This window comes from the organism of the source record quoted next, unplaced genomic scaffold, assembly GCF_019419815.1.
Source record: "Pyrus x bretschneideri cultivar Hongxiangsu unplaced genomic scaffold, Pyrus_bretschneideri_v1 Contig1, whole genome shotgun sequence".
Taxonomy (NCBI): Eukaryota; Viridiplantae; Streptophyta; class Magnoliopsida; order Rosales; family Rosaceae; genus Pyrus; species Pyrus x bretschneideri.
The window spans coordinates 13,681,792-13,702,025 of record NW_025999390.1 but is presented as its reverse complement, the minus strand read 5'-3'; the positions used below and the strand labels follow the sequence as shown (position 1 = coordinate 13,702,025).

The 20,234-nt window shown below is 35.5% G+C and overlaps 1 long non-coding RNA gene and 1 other non-coding gene across 2 annotated transcripts; both read left to right on the top strand.

Annotated features, from left to right (window-relative positions):
• Positions 1 to 5,183: 5,183 nt before the first annotated feature.
• TRNAS-AGA lies at positions 5,184 to 5,265 on the top strand. Its single transcript has one exon. It is a non-coding gene; the product is annotated as a tRNA-Ser (tRNA).
• A 5,424-nt stretch (positions 5,266 to 10,689) lies between these two features.
• LOC125470659 lies at positions 10,690 to 14,086 on the top strand. The gene is made up of 2 exons (XR_007252951.1): positions 10,690 to 10,940; positions 11,338 to 14,086. It is a non-coding gene; the product is annotated as an uncharacterized LOC125470659 (long non-coding RNA).
• Positions 14,087 to 20,234: the final 6,148 nt, after the last annotated feature.

Genomic DNA, 20,234 nt, shown 5'->3' with positions numbered 1-20,234 from the left:
TTATGGTACCATGCTGTTACACATGTTGTTTTCTTGATTAATAGAATGCCAACTAGAACTTTGAGGATGCAATCACCATTTGGAAAACTATTTGATAAGAAACCTGATTTGTCTTCTATGAAAGTGTTTGGTTCTGCTATTTACCCTTATCTCAGGCTTTATACTGCACACAAGGTTCAACCTAGATCAAGTCAATGTGTTTTCTTGGGTTATTGATTTGGTTACAAAGGGGCATTGTGTTATAATCCTATTACAAATAAAATAGTAATCTCACGACTTGTTATACATGATGAAGGTTGTTTCCCTTTTGATGTTGGTCATTTTTCTTCAACATAAACACAATCAAATTCTGTTCCATCTTCCACTGTACTTATAAGACCTGTTGTGGTTAATCTGATGACTTCCCGTACAAATCAAGATTTATTCTTGTCTGAGAATTTAGTTTCATCTGCATCATCGACTAGAATTTCTTCCCGAGACTTTAGTGTGTCCAATCATGTACATGATCCTAATCTTGATGCAGCTACTTCTAGTTCAAGTGTTATTCTTTCCACTCCCTCTGTGTTGCCTGTCCTTTCTTTAAGCCAGTTGGATGTTGTTTTGCCACTCTCCACATCTTCAGTATTTACTACTCCAGTACAAGCAGATGCTCTCTAGGGTATTCAAACAAGGCTTAAAATTGGAACCATCATTAGAAAAGATGACATTGCACTTGCATCAGTTTTTCCTCAAGTTCAAACTTTGGAATTACATGATTGTACTCATTTTTCTAGAGGATTTACCTTTGTTGCTGATATTATAGATGCTTCTGGGCCTTTTAATTTCAGGGTGGCTTCTCAAATTCCTCAGTGGCAACAAGCCATGCAAGAGGGGTATGATGTCTTCCAGGCTCAAGGTACATGAGCCCTTGTTCCCTTACATCCAGATAAAAATATTGTTGACTTTAAATGGGTTTATAAACTAAAGAGAAATCCTGATGGTTCTATCTCTAGACATAAAGCTAGGTTGGTTGCATAGGGTTTCAGTCAAGAAAAAGGGTTGGATTACACAAAGACATTCAGTCCCGTAGTACGCCATACCATTGTTCGTGTTATTTTAGTTGTGGCAACTACAAAGAAGTGGTCTCTTTGACAACTTGATGTCAATTGCATGGCGAATTACATGATGAGGTATATATGAAGCAACCTCAAGGATTTATCAGTTCTCAATATCCTAATCATGTTTGTAAACTTGTCAAGTCCTTGTATGGTCTTAAACAAGCACCACGAGCTTGGAATGACAAGTTTACAAGTTATTTGGTTGTGCTTGGATTCAAGGCTTCTTTTTCAAACTCTAGCTTGTTTGTCAAGACAATCCAGACAGAGGTGGTCATTCTTTTACTTTATGTTGATGTTGTTATCATCACAGGATCTAAGAATGTCTATGTTCAATCTGTCATTGATGATCTTGTTGTTGCATTTGATCTCAAGGACATGGGGCAATTAACTTACTTCTTAGGTTTACAAATTCACTATAAGCCATTTGGAGGAATTTTTGTAAACCAAGATAAGTATATCAAGGATTTGATTCATAAGGCAGGGATGGATGTTCTACACCTTGTGTGACACATCAGTCAGTTCTTACTGATGAAGGTGAATTATTACCTGATCCTACTATATATAGGCGTCTAGTTGAAGCCTTGCAATATTTGACTTTTACACGACCTGATATTGCTTTTGCTGTCAATAATGTGTGCCAGTTTATGAATTCTCCAACTGATATACATTTCAGTTTGGTCAAACGAATTATCAGGTTTCTTCATGGTACTCTGAAATGTGGTTTGAATTTTTCTCTTGGTACTGGGTAGAAGTCAGAGCCTATAGTGACTTCAACTGGGCAGCTGATGTCCATAGCCACAGATCCATTACTGGTTATGTGCTTTGTCTTGGTGATAATCCTGTTTCCTAGCAATCTAAAAAGCAGAACTCGGTTTCTCAAAGTTCTACTAAGGCTGAATACAAGGCTTTAGCTCATGCAGCAGTTGCTATTTGCTGGATTCGGTTGATATTGAAGGATATGAGTGTGGTTTTACATCAGCCCTCTATTTTACATTGTGATAATCAGTCTGCTATTGCCTTTAGTCTCAATTCAATTCAACATTCCAGGATTAAACACTTGGAAACCGATTTTCATTTTGTTCGAGAAAGGGTTCAAAAATGAGATCTTCAAGTCTAGTACATTTCCACAAAGGATCAAGTGGCAAATGTGTTAACTATAGGATTACATGGTCCCGACTTCATCAGACATTGTACCAATCTTAAACTAGGAAGTCCTAGTTACGATTGAGGGAGGATATTGGATATAGATGACATGTACACTTGTGCCACGTCATTAGAGGCTTATAGGATAAGCTAAGCAGTTGTAAACATGATGTATAAAAAAGGGATTTTTCCTCTCTTGTAAATTGATTGTATTTTACTGAGAAATACAAGCTATCTTCTTCTCTAAGTTTCTCTGTTAATACTAAGAAGTTTTTTCTCTCATGTAATTTTGTCCGCCCATTCCATTTTCATGTTGGATTCGAACCCATGATACAATCTTCTTGAGTTTATGCCTAACCTTCACGATAGAAGGACAAATCAGTACGTAGATATTTTGGATCAAGCCAATTCCCCATGCTTCATCCCCGTTTTAATTTTGATTCGATCAAGGTTCTTCTTTTTGATTGAATAAGTTGACTTCAACTTCGCTTTCTATTAGGTATTTTCCTTCCCGTGAACATTTCTTGAAGCTTTTATCCGTTTATCCGTAGATCTTCTACATTCATTTAACATAAAGTTTTAAAATTTAATATCAACTAACCACCTATAACTCCAAACCTTTCACCATTACAGCCACAATTCACACAATGTAGGTTTATTCTTGGGATGTTTTAGCCTAGGCATGCCTAGCTACGTTAGCCCTTGTCTCAAAAATCTTTTTTCCATTGGGGGTGGCGTAATAGCCTCAAATCTGCGGGTCAAGGAGGATTCAAATTTTCTAAATCCAAATTGAGGTAGGGTGGGTCCAAATAGCTGAGGAAATAAGCCTTGACTCGGATTGTATCTACCGTTAAAAATTTGAGATTAAATCTCTACATATAACAAGATTCACAAACCTCGATATCTCTCTTAGACCTCAATTTCAAATTCACAGACTCTCATAACTGATTTCCTCTCAACTCTCAAACTTAGTTTATTGGTCGAGCTCCTAGCTTCGTCGGTTCATACCATTTTTTTTTTTGTTGAAAAGATCTTAACTGTATGAGGGAAATTTTATTGATAACGAAAAAAAAGTTAGACCTAGTCACTAAAGAGGCATCCTACGATTGTAGTGCTGGCCATTGTTATAAAAATCTCCGCCTAGGTGGCACTAGGCCACTGGTCACCTCCCCAATTAATGCTTAGACGTTTGAAAATTAAGAAATGGCTTCGACAAAAAAAAGAAAATTAAGAAATAGCACCTATATCTGCTGAGGCACCCGCCTAGACCACATAGGCTCTCGCTTAGCCCGCCTAGATTTGCTTAGTAGACAGAAAATAGATAACTTTCATTTTGCATTTTATTTTTTCCAATAAATTACAAGATACTTGTTGAATACTTAAATAAACACACATTATATGCTTGTTCCCCATGTTTTCATTATGTTCTAATACTGTATAATATATATGTCATTCTATTTTGTAGTTTATGATGATATTATATATATTTTTAAGTATAAACAAACATTTATTTACACGAAATATAATAGATTTATTTAAATCTGACTAGTCCGCCTAAGTGCTCATCTAGCCACCTAGGTGCTAGGCCCCAGCCCATCGCCCGACTAGCACCTAACCTCTTTTAGAACCTTGGTGCTGGCACCACATCTAGCCGTTGAAAACTGCAATGTGGCAGGTTACGATGTTTGCAAAGGAACCCTACTTTTTGTGAACATGTGGAGCATGAGGAGAGATCCTAAATTGTGGGAAGAACCAAAAGAGTTTAGGCTAGAGATGTTCTTAGGGAATATGGCATTGATTTGAAGGGTCAGAGCGTTTTGAGTTTCTTCCGTTTAGGTCGGGGAGGAGGATGTGCCCAGGTTATAACCTAGGGCTGAAGATGTTGAGGACATGTTTAGCTAACATGTTGCATGGGTTCAATTGGAAATTGCTTGAGAATGTGAAAGTGGAAGATTTTGGTATGGAAGAGGCTTCTGGATTTAGTCACACCTCGAAATTTCCCACTTGTTGCTGTTATGGAACCTCGGCTGCCAATTCATCTTCATTAGTTATATTTGCATATATTTGGCAAGGGTAATTGTATCTTTGTTAGTTAAGAGCATTTATTTTAGCATATTTGAGAACCTGAGCTTGATTCGGGTTTGCTTAACTCTGTTGGTTAAGAGCGTTAACCCGTGCATAGGGGTGGGCATCAAACCGACTGAATTGACCAAATTGACCGATATGAACCATATTGGTCCGGTTGGTTTGGTTTTGACCAAGAAAAAATTCAAACAATTTAAAAACCAAACTGCATCGATTACTTTTGGTTTGGTTCGGTTTTGATACTTTCGAAATCGATCCAAATCAAACCAAACCGACCGTGTACCTCTCTATTATTAATTAATTCAAACTTAATTTTATTTGACTTGATAAACTTTTTATGCTCCGAAAAAACTTAATCTTTCAATCAAATTGGAATGCGTATGTGCGATGTTTAGAAGATTAAAATTCTTGAAACGATTAATGTTTTTATTCATTTATGTGTTAAATAGGCTTAAATTGATCAAACCAAACCAATTGACAATGGTTTGATTTGGTTTAGTTTCAATGTTTGTATTGGTCAAAATCTACTCAAACCAAACTATTGAATACTAGTTGGTTCGGTTATATTTTTTCTCCTATGCAGACAACACTCCTTATCCTCACACATCCCAAAAATCGTTTGTATCAACAAAATTTATATTTCATTCTCAAGACATCCCTCTTTACTTATTTACCTGAGTGGCGTTTTTTTTTCCCATTCTTTTGAATATTTGTGGAGCGAGTTTATAATAGGATCTTACAGTCCTTCGCAATGAAATTGTGTACCAATGTCTATTAGAATGTTGTACTGAAACGAAAAGGTTTGTTAGAACAAGTATATATATAGTTATATACTAGCGTCTCACGTTCCACCATTAAGTGGTCGTGCCGGAGTGGTTATCGGGCATGACTAGAAATCATGTGGGCTCTGCCCGCGCAGGTTCGAATCCTGCCGACCACGTTTTTTATTAAACTTATTTTACATAAAATATCTCGTCTAATTTCATTCCAACGTCTAGAAAAGATGATTATGAATAGGGTTATACATGAAAAAATAAAAAAAAATCCCATTTAAGCTTTTCTTTAAGCATTCATCAATTGCTAACATGTATGAATCATAGACACGCAATTTTGTATAAATCATAACTAGTTTGAAGATTTGAATGGCTAAATTGGGAGAACTGTCCACCTGTATGAATTATAATCACTTAATTTTGTATTTCTTGCCCATTTCTTGTTGGCTCAATGTTGTAGTTCTTGTGTGGTTAATTACCTTATTGTTGAATTACTATTTTAGCTAAAATTATGGGGAGCACTGTTGACATACATGACGTTTGTTAGATAATTATCTTATGGTGTTAGGTTTGCACAACATTGTTTTCTTTATAATATAAGGGGTAATTCTCAATTTACTGTTCTGAAGAATTATGATTTTCAAATTGTCATACATTAAATTTTTTTCATCCCAATATCATACCTAACAGCGAATTTTAAAAATTTTCTCTTGAGTTTAAGATGAAAGTCGCACACTACTTTATATAATCTTTTGTAGTTTCCTTCTGTGTCTAAGACTCTTTGGTGCATATTTTCAAGGATCCTGCACCGTGACATCCATGCTCTTGAGAAAATCAAAGAAACACCGGAGAATTTTATATGTAGCTGTCGCGGGGGTGGGACAATTGTTAGAGACCAAAACGGAAACCCACTGTGAGTACGATCAAGCTAGCTAGCATTGCTCACTGGAAGTAGAAAATAAGTTATAAGTTATAAAATCATTTTCAAAGGAGATGTCAAATAGGCCAACCAAGGTTAAAAAACATCAAGGTGTTTTTTAAGAAAAATGTTATATATGACATGACAGCCGAGTTATTTGACTCTTTACTTTTTAGCTGTCTTTTTGACAACAAACAAAAGAGATGCCAAATGGCTTTAATTTAATTTTTAAAGCAAGCCCAGCAGTAACCTTGTGTTTTTTTCCCTGCTGCCTGGAATTGCAGCCTATTGTGCTGTGCCGTGTGGATCTTGTACAATTGCTGTATTTTTTGCAATTGTGCCGTGAGTTCAAAATTCTTCCTGGCTGTGAGGTTCTGTAATCAGTGCGCTGCTGCATGCTTTGCTGCTGTCTGCCGGAAGTGTGATTTCTACATCACAAGTTGGAACTAGTATTGCTCAATCAAAGGAGATCCTAGAATTGCAGCTGCTTGCTGTCTTGGTACATCGTGTGCTATAGTTGTACCGAATTATAGTTCTTCATTTTATATACTTGGGCTACAGTTTGCTGCTCCCTAGTTGTCATCGTTGCCGTGTTGCTGTGTGAAACAGCACTTTTTTTTGTTGTGTACAATTACAACTGCAGTTCCGAGTGCAATTGTTGTGCGTAAGCAATTGCAGTGTCGTATAAGGAGTATTTTGCTGCAAGTAGGTCTGTGTGCTGTCCTTATTGTGCAGTCGTGTGGTATTACAATAGTGAATAAAGGTTGGGTTTTGGATTCCTATGCAACGGATCATATGTCATATGATAAAACTTTGTTTCAATTTAAGACACATCCTCATAGAAAGTGTGCGACAACTACCAATGGTACTATTGCTCTTGTTGTTAGAGCCGGAACAGTTTGTCTTACACCCTCTCTTCCCTTACATAATTGTTTATTGGTTCTGTCATTATCCCATCATAGTTTGTCTGTACCACAAGTCACTGAACATTTAGATTGTGTTGTATTAATTTATCATTTATTTTGTTTGCTTCAGAATATTTAGACAAAGAAGATTATTGGGCATGACATTAAGAGAGAGGGGCTATATTATGTAGATGGCATGGTTCCTGAAAAAGCTAATTTGGTTTGTGCATCACGTAATACTAATCTATAAAAGGTATTGTTGTTGCATCGTCGTTTAGGGCATGCATCGTTTGGTTATTTAAAACATATGTTACCTGATATGTTCAATGGTATTGAATACTTAGAATGAAATGTAAAGTATGCATTTTAGCCAAAAGTCATCATGCTTCATTCCCTTCAAGTATGAATAAAAGGTCTTCTCCGTTTGCGCTAATACACTCTGATGTGTGGGGGCATTCCCCTGTCAGTATTATTTCAGGAATTAAGTGGTCTGTTACTTTCGCAGATGATTGCACCCATATGACATAATTGTATGTGTGGAAAAATAAAAGTGAGGTTTGTAATGTGTTTTGTCTATTTCATCAGACGGTTAAAACTCAGTTTTCCTCTGATATTAAGGTTTTGCGTTTTGACAGTGGTGGAGAGTACATAAATTCTGAGTTATCCAGGTTTCTACAAGATCGTGGGATTGTTTATGAAACTACATGTCTGCATACCTCACAACAAAATGGGGTGGCGGAAAAGAAGAATCGTCATATCCTGGAGACAACTCACACTTTGCTTATTTGTGCATATGCTCCTAAAAGCTTATGGGGTCTTGAATTATCAAACACCACTTCAGGAGCTTACTCAACATGTTCCAGTGGTTTCTACAATACTTTGTCACCTTGGATTTTGGTTGTATGGTGTATGTTCACATTCAGAAAGCTCATCGCAGTAAACTTGATCCTTGTGCATTCCGTTGTGTCTTTCTTGGATTTTCCCCACATTAGAAGGGATTCAAGTGTTATTATTCTGCTAGTCAACGTAAGTTTGTAACCATGGATGTGACATTCTCGGAGCCTGGATATTTTTATACTTCATTTGTATCAAATTCAAATCACCAGGGGAAATTAGTGATATGTGTGATCTAATTTGGTTGGAATATACTTTAGGGGGAGAAATAGAAGTTATGGAAATCCGTCTAGTTGTTCGGCAAGAACCTACCGAACCCAGCAACCCAGTTCGGAAGGCTACAACCGAAGAACATAGTCTAGTTCAGCAGGCTCCCGCCGAACAATACATCCCAGTTTGGCAAGTTGCAACCAAAGAAAACAGTCTAATTCAACAAGCTCCCACCAAATAGTACATCCTAGTTCAGCAGGATGCTGCCGAATTGCCCAGTATGTCTGTATCACCCTCTCTCTGATTTTGTAGTGCCCGTTCCATCTCTTCTAAATACCCAAGAGGGTAAGCATTTTAAATAGTTATACAACTAGTCTTGATATTGGTGTGAGTACTTATAAATTGTCAACAAGACATAATCATGGTGTGCCACCTGACATGTTCTCTCCAGAAGGGAAGATCAAGTATCCAATTGCTAACTACGTATCATGTGAGCGTTGTTCACCATAATGCAGAGCATTGATAAACAATATGGAATCAATCAAACCTTCAACTCAGGTAGAAGAAGCCTTATGAGACCCTAAGTGGATACAAGCGATGGATGAAGAGATGTCAGCTTTGCAAAAAAAATAAAACTTGGGAGATAATGCAATTACCAAAAGGGAAGAAACATGTTGGTTGTCGTTGGATGTTCACAATCAAGTACAAGGCTGATGGATTAGTGGATAGGTATAAAGCACGGTTAGTGGCTAAAAGGTACACTCAAACATATGGTGTAGATTATCAAGAAACCTTATCTGCGGTAGCAAAGATGAATACAGTATGTGTTTTGATTTCCTTAGTTGCAAATATAGGTTGGCCTCTTAACAGTTTGATGTGAAGAATGCATTCTTTCATGGGAACTTGGAAAAGGAAATGTATTGGTCTTTCCATCAGGCTATGGTGCAAGTGGTAGTACAAGAGTGTGCAGATTGCGTAAGTCTCTTTACAAACTTAAGCAATCACCCTGTGCTTAGTTTGCCATGGTTACTCAAGCAATGAAGAAATATGGGTATCACTAGAGCCATTCAAATCACACTTTGTATCTAGTAAGCTTGGCAAACTAAGGCTTGGCAAACTAACTGCTTTAATTATTTATGTGGATGATATGATTATTACAGGGGATGATTAAGAATAAATCCAAAAATTATGGGTAAATCCTGCATCTGAATTTAAGATGAAAGATTTGGGAGAATTGAAGTACTTCCTTGGAGTTGAGGTTGCCCTTTCACCTAAAGGAATTTTCTTTTCGCAACGAAATTATGTGTTGGATCTGTTGAAAGAAACTGGTATCTTAAGGTGTAAACCTATGGATACTCCTATGGTAGAAAAGCATCACTTGGGTATTTATCCAGATCAAGCTCCTGTTGATAGGGATAGATACCAAACACTTGTAGGGAGATTAATTTATTTATCTCATACTTATCCTGATATTGCATATGTTGTGAGTGTTGTAAGCCAGTTTATGCACTCACCCAGTGAATATGACATGGTTGTGGTAATGCAAATTTTGGCATTTTTAGAGTCTGCACCTGATAATGGAATACTTTATGAAAAACTTGGACATCTGAAAGTTGATAGGTTTAAAGATCCTGATTGGGTTGGCAATGTTATTGATAAACGATGTACATCTGTGTATTTTATGTTTGAAGTAATTTGGTTACATGGCGTAGTAAGAAGCAAAAAGTGATGTCGAGGTCGAGGTCGTCTGCTGAAGCTGATTATAGAGGTATGGCACACAAAATACGTGAACTTCTTTGGTTACGTAAACTTTTAAGGTGTCTTGGCTTTGAACCAAAGTAGGCTACAAAGTTATATTGTGACAATAAATCTGCGAGGGAGATAGCAAATAAACCAGTACAACATGATCAAACACAGCATGTGGAGGTTGATCGACACTTTTCAAGGAAAATCTTGAAAAAAAAGACTGTCTATACCATTTGTGAGTTCATAAGAGCAGTTGACTGATATTCTTACTCATGTAGTATCTAATAAGGTTTTCCAAGACTCAATTATCAAGTTGAGCATGTATGATATATATGCACCAACTTGAGGAGAAGTGTTGATGTGAGTCTTAATTATAAATATTCCTGGAGTTTTATTTTAAGTAGAATTAGGATTTGTAATCTTTAGGGTTTAGGGTGGAATAGATTATGAGTGTCAGGTAAGGTTTATTAAGGATTTTCAAAACCTATTTATCAACTTGGGCATGTAATTCTTCTTTCCACACGTTGCATGCATGTGATGTGTCGGTATTGGATGAAATAGGTTATAAGTGTCAGGTAGATTAATAAGAAGAGAAGTGGCTAAGAGTTGCCTTCTTATTTGTCCTTGTTTAAGTCCTAATTAAGCAATATATTTTAAGGAGCTTTAATGAAAAGGGTTTAGGCCAACAAATTATTTCCATACTAAAACCCAAAGTCGGGTGTACTGTTCACGGACAGTAAAGTGGCAAAAATGCCCTTGGCTGCTGCTAATTCTCAAGCTTTTTTCTCTGTTTTGAACATTGAATTTACAGTTTTACCCTTGATGTCCACGTGTTGGTCATCGTGGAAAAGGAATTCACGGGTCGCACTCTTCTTCTCTCTTTTCTGCTTCTCGAGAGCTTTCTGAGATCAAGTTCACTCGCGCTGTTCCTCCGCTTCTTCTTATCAAATGTCCAACGTTTGCATCTTTCTCTCGCCGATTATCCACGGCGGTTTTCTTCCCGGAAAACTGCTCCACTCTTGCGAATTTCTTTCATTGAAAACCCTAGAGCGGCTAGAAGTTTCTCAACTTTTCGTTTCGTTTCCATCTCTCTGTCACAAATCTCTGCTTCAATCGGCTCACAAATCTCTGCCGACGGCGGTTTTTCTAGCCAGAGAAACCCCTGAAGGTTTATTTTTGATTCAGCAGCTTCTTGATTGTTCAAATCTATGGTCTAGGTTGTTAGGGATTTCTGGGTTTTTTTTTAGCTTTGAAGTTTGGGTTTATCCCTTTGTGCCGTCTGCAACAGCACCACTGCGCTCAAACACACACACTTTCTCTCTCTCTTCTCTTTCTCCTCTTGCAGTCTCTCCTCCCCCATACTCAATCCTCTACTTATTCTCTGATTCATGTTTGGGGGATTTGTAAAAAGGCTTCGAGTACAAATTTGGGATAGGATCTGGGTTTTCTCTGCATTGCTTAAATTTTGCATTTTTTTTTTTTTGGATTTCAATTAAGAAATGAATAAATTTAGTTGTAATTTAAAGTTTTTGATTTTTTTTTCAATTTTATTATTTCCTATGCAGAACAGCTTTGATCTTCCACATGACTACTTTGCGCTGCTTCCGAAATATCTCCGTCTCGATGTGAGTAGGTTTTTTTTCAATCTGTGTGAATTATCCAGTCTTTTTTTTTGGGTCAAAATCCAGTTGTTGAATTTGATAAAGAATGGGACTTTGAAATGACAGAGACAGAGAGAGAGGGAGAAGTATGGTTGTCCAAAAAGGGGTAGGATTGAGCGATTGGAGACAGACAAAAAGTGAGGGAGGGATGTAGGGCTGATTTTCTGGTTCTACCCAAAAACCTACTAAAAATCTTACTCCACACCAGCAGACGATGAGAGTTCCAGAAACTCCAGCCCTTCGCCGCTGTCTCTCCCTTTGTTGTCGTCAGCTCATTCGCAACCATGGTATTTTCTCGGACCAATTTTCTCTTATCCTCTGTTTGATTCCTGTAAATTGAGCTGGTGTCGACAATTTCCAGGGCGAAGTTCTACTAGGAAAATTTCGTTGATTACTATTTACTTTTATCTTTCCAATATATTTGGATGCTATATACTAACATTTACAACTCAACTGAATCTATGAACTACCATTTTATGTTATTTTTCTTAATATTTCTCTAATGGATCCTGCAATTTTGATGAAGCTGAAGTATAAGTTTTTGTTTATAAACAAAAAAAAATTTATTTCTTAGCATATTTTTTCTCGAAATGTAAGCTACATTCATGATAGACTAGGCATTGGGCATATATAATAAGTAATAACCATAATAAATGATTTACTTAGGTGAATATTTGTTGATAATCCCTCTATGCGGATTGAAAAATATGAGTATCTTCGTTCTAATTATGCATCTTTTGAGGTAGGCAATAGCAAGAAAAAAAGTTAACGACTCTGATAACATATTGCTGGTAAATGAGAAGTTTAGTAAGCAAATTACAGAGATACCTCCAGAAGAGTACAAAATGCCACAGGTATGGATTGACTTGGAAATGACTGGTGAGGGTAATATTGCTTAGTATATATGAAAGTGTATGACTAAATAACATTAATAATTTCTTCGCTACTCTTGGGAACTAATTGTATGTGGAATTTTGTTGTATGGACTATGGAATAAATATATGTTGCATGACGTGACTTATTCGAGTTTATTAGAGGGTTGTGGGGATGCCTATGGAAAGACAAGCTCAGGTCCTTTCCATGTTCTTTTGTAATCTTCCTTTCACAGTTGGAAAGGGGGAAGTTTTGTTTCTGGGAAGATATTTGGGTCGGGATTCCTATTTCAGTGTCATTTTCTCCCATCTCTATAGGATCTCTTTGCCAATCTTCACAAAATTACACAGGTTGTTCACTGTTCGGCTTCCCTTTTCGATGTTTCCTCTCACTTCTTTCTTGCAACAATTTGTTTTCTGTCTTAATATCAATTGAGAGTGTTGAAGGGATGTGCAAATAGATGGGAAGAAGTAGAATTCATTTTGAGTAAAGAAAGTGAGAATTAACCTTGTTGTTTTATACTTCTTGGTTGTTTTGATGAAGTTGGGAATAAGTTAAATAGATTGACTGTAACTACCAGTATATGGAGGAAGGAGGAGAGAGGGCATAATAATTCAATTTAGTTTCCATCTGTACCTTCTGCATTTCCAATGGCAATTTCGAACCTTTTCTTTTCTGCTTCTAAATTTTTATGCTTTCTGGGTTTTTTTATGGCAGTTTTAGGGAAAAGCATAACAAAGAAGAGTACTACTACAATGATGTGAGTGCCCTCTATCCTTATTATGGTTAAATGGGGGTGCAAATTTCATATTTTTCTTAATATGGTCAAATGGTATGCAAATGAGATTGGGTTAAGCTTTTGGGTTTAACTCTCTCACTCTCTTTGCGTTTGGGTTCCATTTATGGTTTTCTTTCTTCGTTTCTCTATTTCGGTTCTCCTTTGGTTTTAACCCCTTTTTTTTTTTTTTTTTTTTAATTTTGTTCATTCATCTTTAACTATTATCGGCATATCATGAGGTTTAGAGAAAACTGAGAAATTGAAAATTTTGAATACTCAAAGCATGCCCTTCTATCTAATGCTCTCAAAAAAAAGTCCCATGGCCACGAGGGGAGTATATAAGACTGATGAGGGTCAAGTGTCCATATCAACTATAAAAGGATTGTGTATCCAAGTATTTGGAATCTTAAGAAAGAACAATAATTTACTATTATGAAAGGTTTTGACTGTTAGTTTTGATCCATGGTCCTGATTGGTAGTTTTGGACAAGTAACGTATTCTCTTTATCAGAACGATGATTGAGATAATATTGTTTAAATCATTATCTCCTTATCTCTAAATCTTTTAGTGCAGTACAAATAATTTCACTGCTAATGAGAACTTTACTTGGGATTTTCTTTTGTGTTGTCACTTCTGATTTTACTGATTAATGTATTTCTTGAAGGTAGTGACGTAATCATAAGAAAAAGTTGAGTTCTTAGTTCATCGCAAGACGACCCATTGCCATTCATTGCAAGTCAACCCATTGCCAGGTATCTCTCTCTCAAGATATTACCAATTAGGTGTATTTATACTCTTATTGGATGTGAATTTTTAAAATAATGATGTAACTGCTTGATAACCTGTGCATCATTTGGAGTTTAAATATACCACTTAAATTGTGGGTAAATGTAACTGTGAAACTTATAAACTATAACCTCATCCATCATTTATTTTAGACATCACTCAAGTTGTAAGGAAATGTAACTAGCCAATTTATGAAAATTATTAGCACTTAATGTACAATTGTATTTCATAATTTTTGTGAATAATCTATTTATCAGCAGAATGTGCTTTAAAGAAAAAACAGTTCATAGAATAAGAGAAACAGCCAAGTGCCACTGTGTTAAGATTCTAGGACTGCTGAATTGGAATACTCAGAGAAACAATATGCATAGGGATCACTAATAATGTTTTTTTGGTGTATGTATCTCATATGTTGAAGGCACCCTAACATTGAAAACAACACTTCTTTTTGTACAAACTTTGCATTCTGCTCCTCACGGATGATCCTCAAGATGTTGTGGTGACACAACAGGTTAAACTCGCTTTTTTCCTTTAACCAAATATGTGTGGATTGATGGTGGACTATGTTTAGTGAATGTGTATTTGAGCTCTGTAGATGACTGCATGTTGTGTTGACTTTAGATTTTTGTTATCAATCATTCTTTCAAGTGCTTATTTGAATCATTTAATCCCAAATTCAAAAACCAGAAACTGCCTGATAATCTCTGTAAGTTCTTATTTTCTATGATCTTTAATATTGTACCTTAGATGCTTAACCGCTCTAAATTGTTTATTTTGTTGAGTTTCTGCGTTCAATTTGTTTTTGTTGCCTACCCTTTTCTTGGTATGTTTTGATACCTTTCGTATATGATGATGAAATGGTCCATCTTTGATTATGCCTAATTTCGGTTTTAAACTTAAAATTTTCTGGAATTGATACGGGCTTACTGAAATTTTTTTTTATATATATAAAAAAAAAAAAAAAAAAAAAAAAAAAAAAACCATTATGCGTTTAAATGCAGAGATTGTTGGGTCAAAAATAAGAAAATGGAGAGAGTAGCACAATGCTACTACGCGAAATTGGCTTTGGGTAAGCTTCCACTCTCTTCTATTTATAATCTCTTTGAGAAGTGATTTTGGTTGGTGGTTTTGGAAGAGATAATATCCAATTCATATATGAACTAAGAAAATAATATGCATATATAATGAAGTCGAATTTTTCATGGTATTATTAACATGCATGTTATAATTTAGTTGTTGATTTTGGCTTGGCATGAAGAATGGCGTGAAAAAAAACTGAAAAACGAGAGCTACTCTACTGTTTATGTAGCGAGGGAAGGGAAGGGAAGGAAAGGAAAAACAGTTAATTTAGTGCTCCCTTTTCTCAATCACTCTTCCCATTTTCTGCAAGCTCAATAATTCGTATCTGTCAAACTTAATAGTTTTTACTTTTATGTGTATATATTCTGTCTTGCATTCTTTTATTGGGTTTGAAACTATAACTGAGTATACCATAGCACTCCAGCTTTCCATTAGGTGGTTCCAATAATATAGTTTCATATATAATACATATAATACTCTTACACTCTTTTACTAATTTTTGGTACACTATCAATCAATCACATGTCATGCTATTTATAGAGTAGTTTAAAGAATTCCAAGAGCTTCATTCACCCAATTTCTGTTCTTCATGTGAAAATTCTTTCAAAAAGCTCAAACATCTTTCAGTGTAAATAACATTAACATTCTTTAACAATCTCTTATAGCTTAGAAACATATTTATTTCATACGGTTTCTAATCCCGCAGCAACGCGCGGGCAATATTTCTAGTATTTAACTAAAAACCATCCCAAAATGTTATTTAACCAAAAGGGCTCAAAGTTTAATAAAAAACCATCCAAAACTATTGTCTATGGGTCAAACTTAGAAGCCCAACCCACTACAAATATATACTTCCGTAAATACCCCTAAATGATTTGATATTATCTTGACTCTTCACCAACTTCAACCCAACACGAAATTGTCATAATAACTCATTGTCTTCCTATCAAATCGAATTCCCTCATTTCAAAAACAACCAAATCAAAGTTAAAAAAGAAGCATTCAATGAAACAAAGTTGCCGAAACAAGTTCAAAGAAGTTTAATGGCAAAAAAAGTGTCTAGAAAAACCAAAAAAAAAAGAACCAAAACATAAAACTGTTTTTGGAAAGAAAAAAAAAAATCAGATACAGTGTTTGTTTTGTCTGTCCACAAACAAACACTGTAACAAACACTGTATCTGGAAAGAAAGGAACCAAAATCTATAAATAGTGAGTCAAATTCCAGAAACAATGACTTAAATTTCAGAAACAGTGACTTAAATTCCAGAAACAGTGAATTAGTTTCAAAAACAGTGACTTAGATTCCAAAAACAATGACTTAGTTCCCGAAACAATCTATGTTTTAACATTTGACTGTTTTTTCTTTCATGCATCAGTTGATTATATTTAAGAAACATGGTGCTTATTTTGCTTTGAATCTAAATACAGTGAATTTCACTATTTCTTTTATAGCTTACATTTAAGAAACAATGTGTCTATTTCATTTGGATCCAGAAACAATGACTTAGATTCCAAAAACATTGTTACTTAAATCCAGAAACAATTTATTTTTACAGTCCAGAAATAGTGACCCGTCGTTATTATTGAATATCATGCAAATTTCAAATTTATTTTCTGAAGAAACAAACAATGAACTCCACTGATGATGAAAAATTGAAAAACAGTACCTCAAATACACTATGAATAATAACGACGATCACATTTCAACGAAATAATACAAAATATAAATTAAATAGCATGAGGATCTATATTTTTGTTTCAAAGAAAAAGAAGAAGGTTTGCAAAACAACGATGAACTCCATTAACGACGAAAATTTGGAACTCAACCTCAAAAAGTTAGGGGTAAAATCGACAAATCATAATTTATTATAGTTGGACCATTTTTAGTTGGATTACTTTAATATAGGTCTTGTACTAATTATTAAATAAAATTTATAACATGGTTTTTTTTATTAAAATTAAAACTTTTCAAGCTCTTTTCATTATTTTTTCTTATATTTTAATCAATTAAGTTATGAATTGTGATTATAACTTACAACCCTATTGACCAAAGGCGTGCAAGTACGTGTTGGTGTTGGAAGGCAGATACCACGAAATGGTAATGATGAAATTAAAATTGTGGATGGATGATGATGGCTATAATCCGATCATTAGAGACATTTTGGCACGTGGTGCATGGATGGTGATTCTGAGATTTTTGAGGTCTTGGGCAACTCAAAGAAATGTAACCTAATTTCACATAAGAAAAATATTTGTTTACACATATAAGGCTTTGATAAACGTATTTATTTCATATTGGTTTTTTCTTTGTTTGCACACATAAGACTTCGATAAACGTATATCTTTCATATTGATGACACGTCATATGTTTACAAGTTTGGTCTACACGTTACTCTTTATTGAATGTTAGACTTGAATTGAAACAATTATCTAAAAACTGCAATCTACATAGCTTGTAATTAAAAAGAAATTAACAACTAAACAAAAACTCGTACAAATAAAAAAGAATAAAAAAGTAGATAGCATTTCGAACTCAAGGTTCAAGACCTTTCGTTAATTTTAAACAATAGAAACCATTGTTTCTAATAAAACTTCTTGATCATTTAACTACGTCGGCATTGGAGCACCAACTCGGAGTTAGCATGGTGAAGTTTGTTAGGATCCCCCTTGGGTGGGCTTTCTTTAGTGTCGGCGGCGGCATTGCTATCCAGTGAGAGTCTCGGCGTTCTCTGGAAAACTTTTGTGGCGATCTCATGCCTCTTTGGGTTCAGACTGGTGACTGGTAATGCCTAGATTTGTTTTTGGAGAAGACAATGCCAGGCCACAGGGACTAAATTGTTTATAAAAAAAAATAAAATAAAAAATAAAAAATCCACAAATGGAAGGCAAAAGAGATTGGCCACCCACTTCAGGAAATGGGCGTTCACGTGGCTTAACCTTCCAGGTCTGTAAGATTGGCATTTGGTGGAATATTTACATGTGTGAGATTGGCTTAATTTTCACGTGGCCTTCATGGTCCATGACTCATGATTCATATTGCACGGCCATAATCAATGAAGTAGGGGAGTTTGTCTTTATTCCAAAAAGTAGAATAATCTACGTGCATGTGATGTGATGTGACTTTGTCAATTGAGGTGCGAATTTAGTAGTACGATGCACGGTTCGGCAATATCAGTTTTGTAGGATTCTCTTCCCTCGTCCCTTTTTTTTTTTTTACCTTCTTTTTTTTTTCATTTTTTATTGAATGATTACGGTTAAATCACGATAACATCTTATATTAATTGTTTTATGAAAAGAGAGAGATAAAATATAGAATGTGAGAGGAGAGGATGGAAGGGGAGAGAATCCTAGTCCCGGTTTTTGGGCCCTTCACGCTTCAATTGAGAAACTTGAGGATATCAAGCCAAAATGGTTTAATTTCCTTAACCATTCGGCTTATTAACCAAACTTGGTTAAAAAAAAATCATTACTTCGGATAAAACTTCTTGATTTTAAATAAAAAAAAATTAATAACCTTTCGATAATTTTAAATTAAAAAAATCATTGCTTCTGATAAAAATTATTGATTTTAAATAAAAAAAATTAATAACCTTTCGTTATTTGGAAGCCCAATGGTTGGCCGAGATAGCCAGAAAATAGGTTGAAAGGTGACTGGTCCGCAGAAAAACTGGAAAACTCGCAAGAAACTGGGTAAACTTTAAACGTTTGTAACTTCTTCAATACTCAATGAAATCGAGTGATTCAAAAACAAAAATCATACTTCTTAACGAGACGAATAGAATCTTACCTTTATCGATGGCTAACTCGCCGTGGTTTGGCCAGAAAATGGCTTGAAGAAGTTATGAACGTTTAAGAGTTTCGGGACACTTAAAGAAGTTCTTAACAGAATGACCAAAATAATGAATGATAGACAATCTCTTAGATCATTTCTATTGATTTTCAGTCTCACGAACCAAAATAATGTGTTATACAAATCTCATGGATCATTTTGGCTAAAAAACCTCTAAAAAAAAAAAAAAAAAAGAAGACAAATGCAAGGCAATAGAGATTGGCCACCCAGTTTAAGATAAAGGCCTTCACGGCTTAATTTTCTAGGTCTGGGTGTATGATTGGTCTAATTTTCACGAGGCCTTTATGGGTGCATAATTCATGATTCATGTTAAATCGCCATAATAGATGAAGTGGTGGAGTTTGTCTTCATTCCAAAAAAACAAAATGATGTGATGTGATGTGATGTGACTTCGTCAGATGGGATGCCAATTTGATGGTACGGTGCATGGTTCGCCAATATACTTTTTTCGGCCGAGAAACTTGAAGATATCAAGCCAAAATAGTTTAATTTCTTTAGCCATTCGACTCATGAGCTGAAGTTCAAGGAAATTGGGAGCCTTCTTGAGGCTGTTGGATGAATCCGAAAAAGAGATTTTTCTTGATATTATTATTAAAATTTTCACATGTAAAATTTTGATAAACGTGTTTAGTTACTCTTGGTGATAGTTCAAAATGATGAGTCAAACATGACTCTCGAACTATCTGACCCACCATCGCAGACATGAAATCCAAAACTATAGGCACGAGCAGGCAAACGGATACAAGAATAAATTAAAAACAGTCAGTCCAAAACGGAAAAACAGCCGATAAAACCTTAATGTCCATTTAATAGAAGCAACCCACAGCCAAATCTAACCAAAAGTGGCAAGCAAACCCAAAGAAAAAAATCAAATCTTAAAGTGCAACAATTGAAATCCCAGAAGGGTCAAAACTTTAAGATCTAATTTTTGGTGAAGGGAGAGGGAAGAAAATGGTTGAAAATGACTGATGTGTGGGTTGGCGATGAAAATATGGAAGGGCTGAGTTTGAGGAAGATGGGCTGTAAAACGGGAAGAAGGTGTGAAAAGAAAGCAAAAAATAAAAGGAGAAATCCCAGTCGTCAACTCTTAAATGGCAAATCGAAGACAGGAAAGAGAGTGAGAAAGCTGTCAAACTTCTCTCACAAAGGAGGAAAAAACCCCCCACAGACAGTGCAGAACTCTCACAGACAGAAAAAATATATATATATATAAGAATCATTTCGATCCTTTGATTCACTAATGTTGACGGCCACCCAATTTAGGATAAAGGCCTTCACGTGGCCTAATTTCCAGGTCTGTGAGATTGGCATTTGGTGAAATATTTAAATGTGTGAGATTGTCTTAATTTTCACGTGGCCTCATGGGTGCATGATTCATAATTCATGTTGATGGCCAAAATAAATGAAATGGCAGAGTTTGTCGTCATTCCAAAA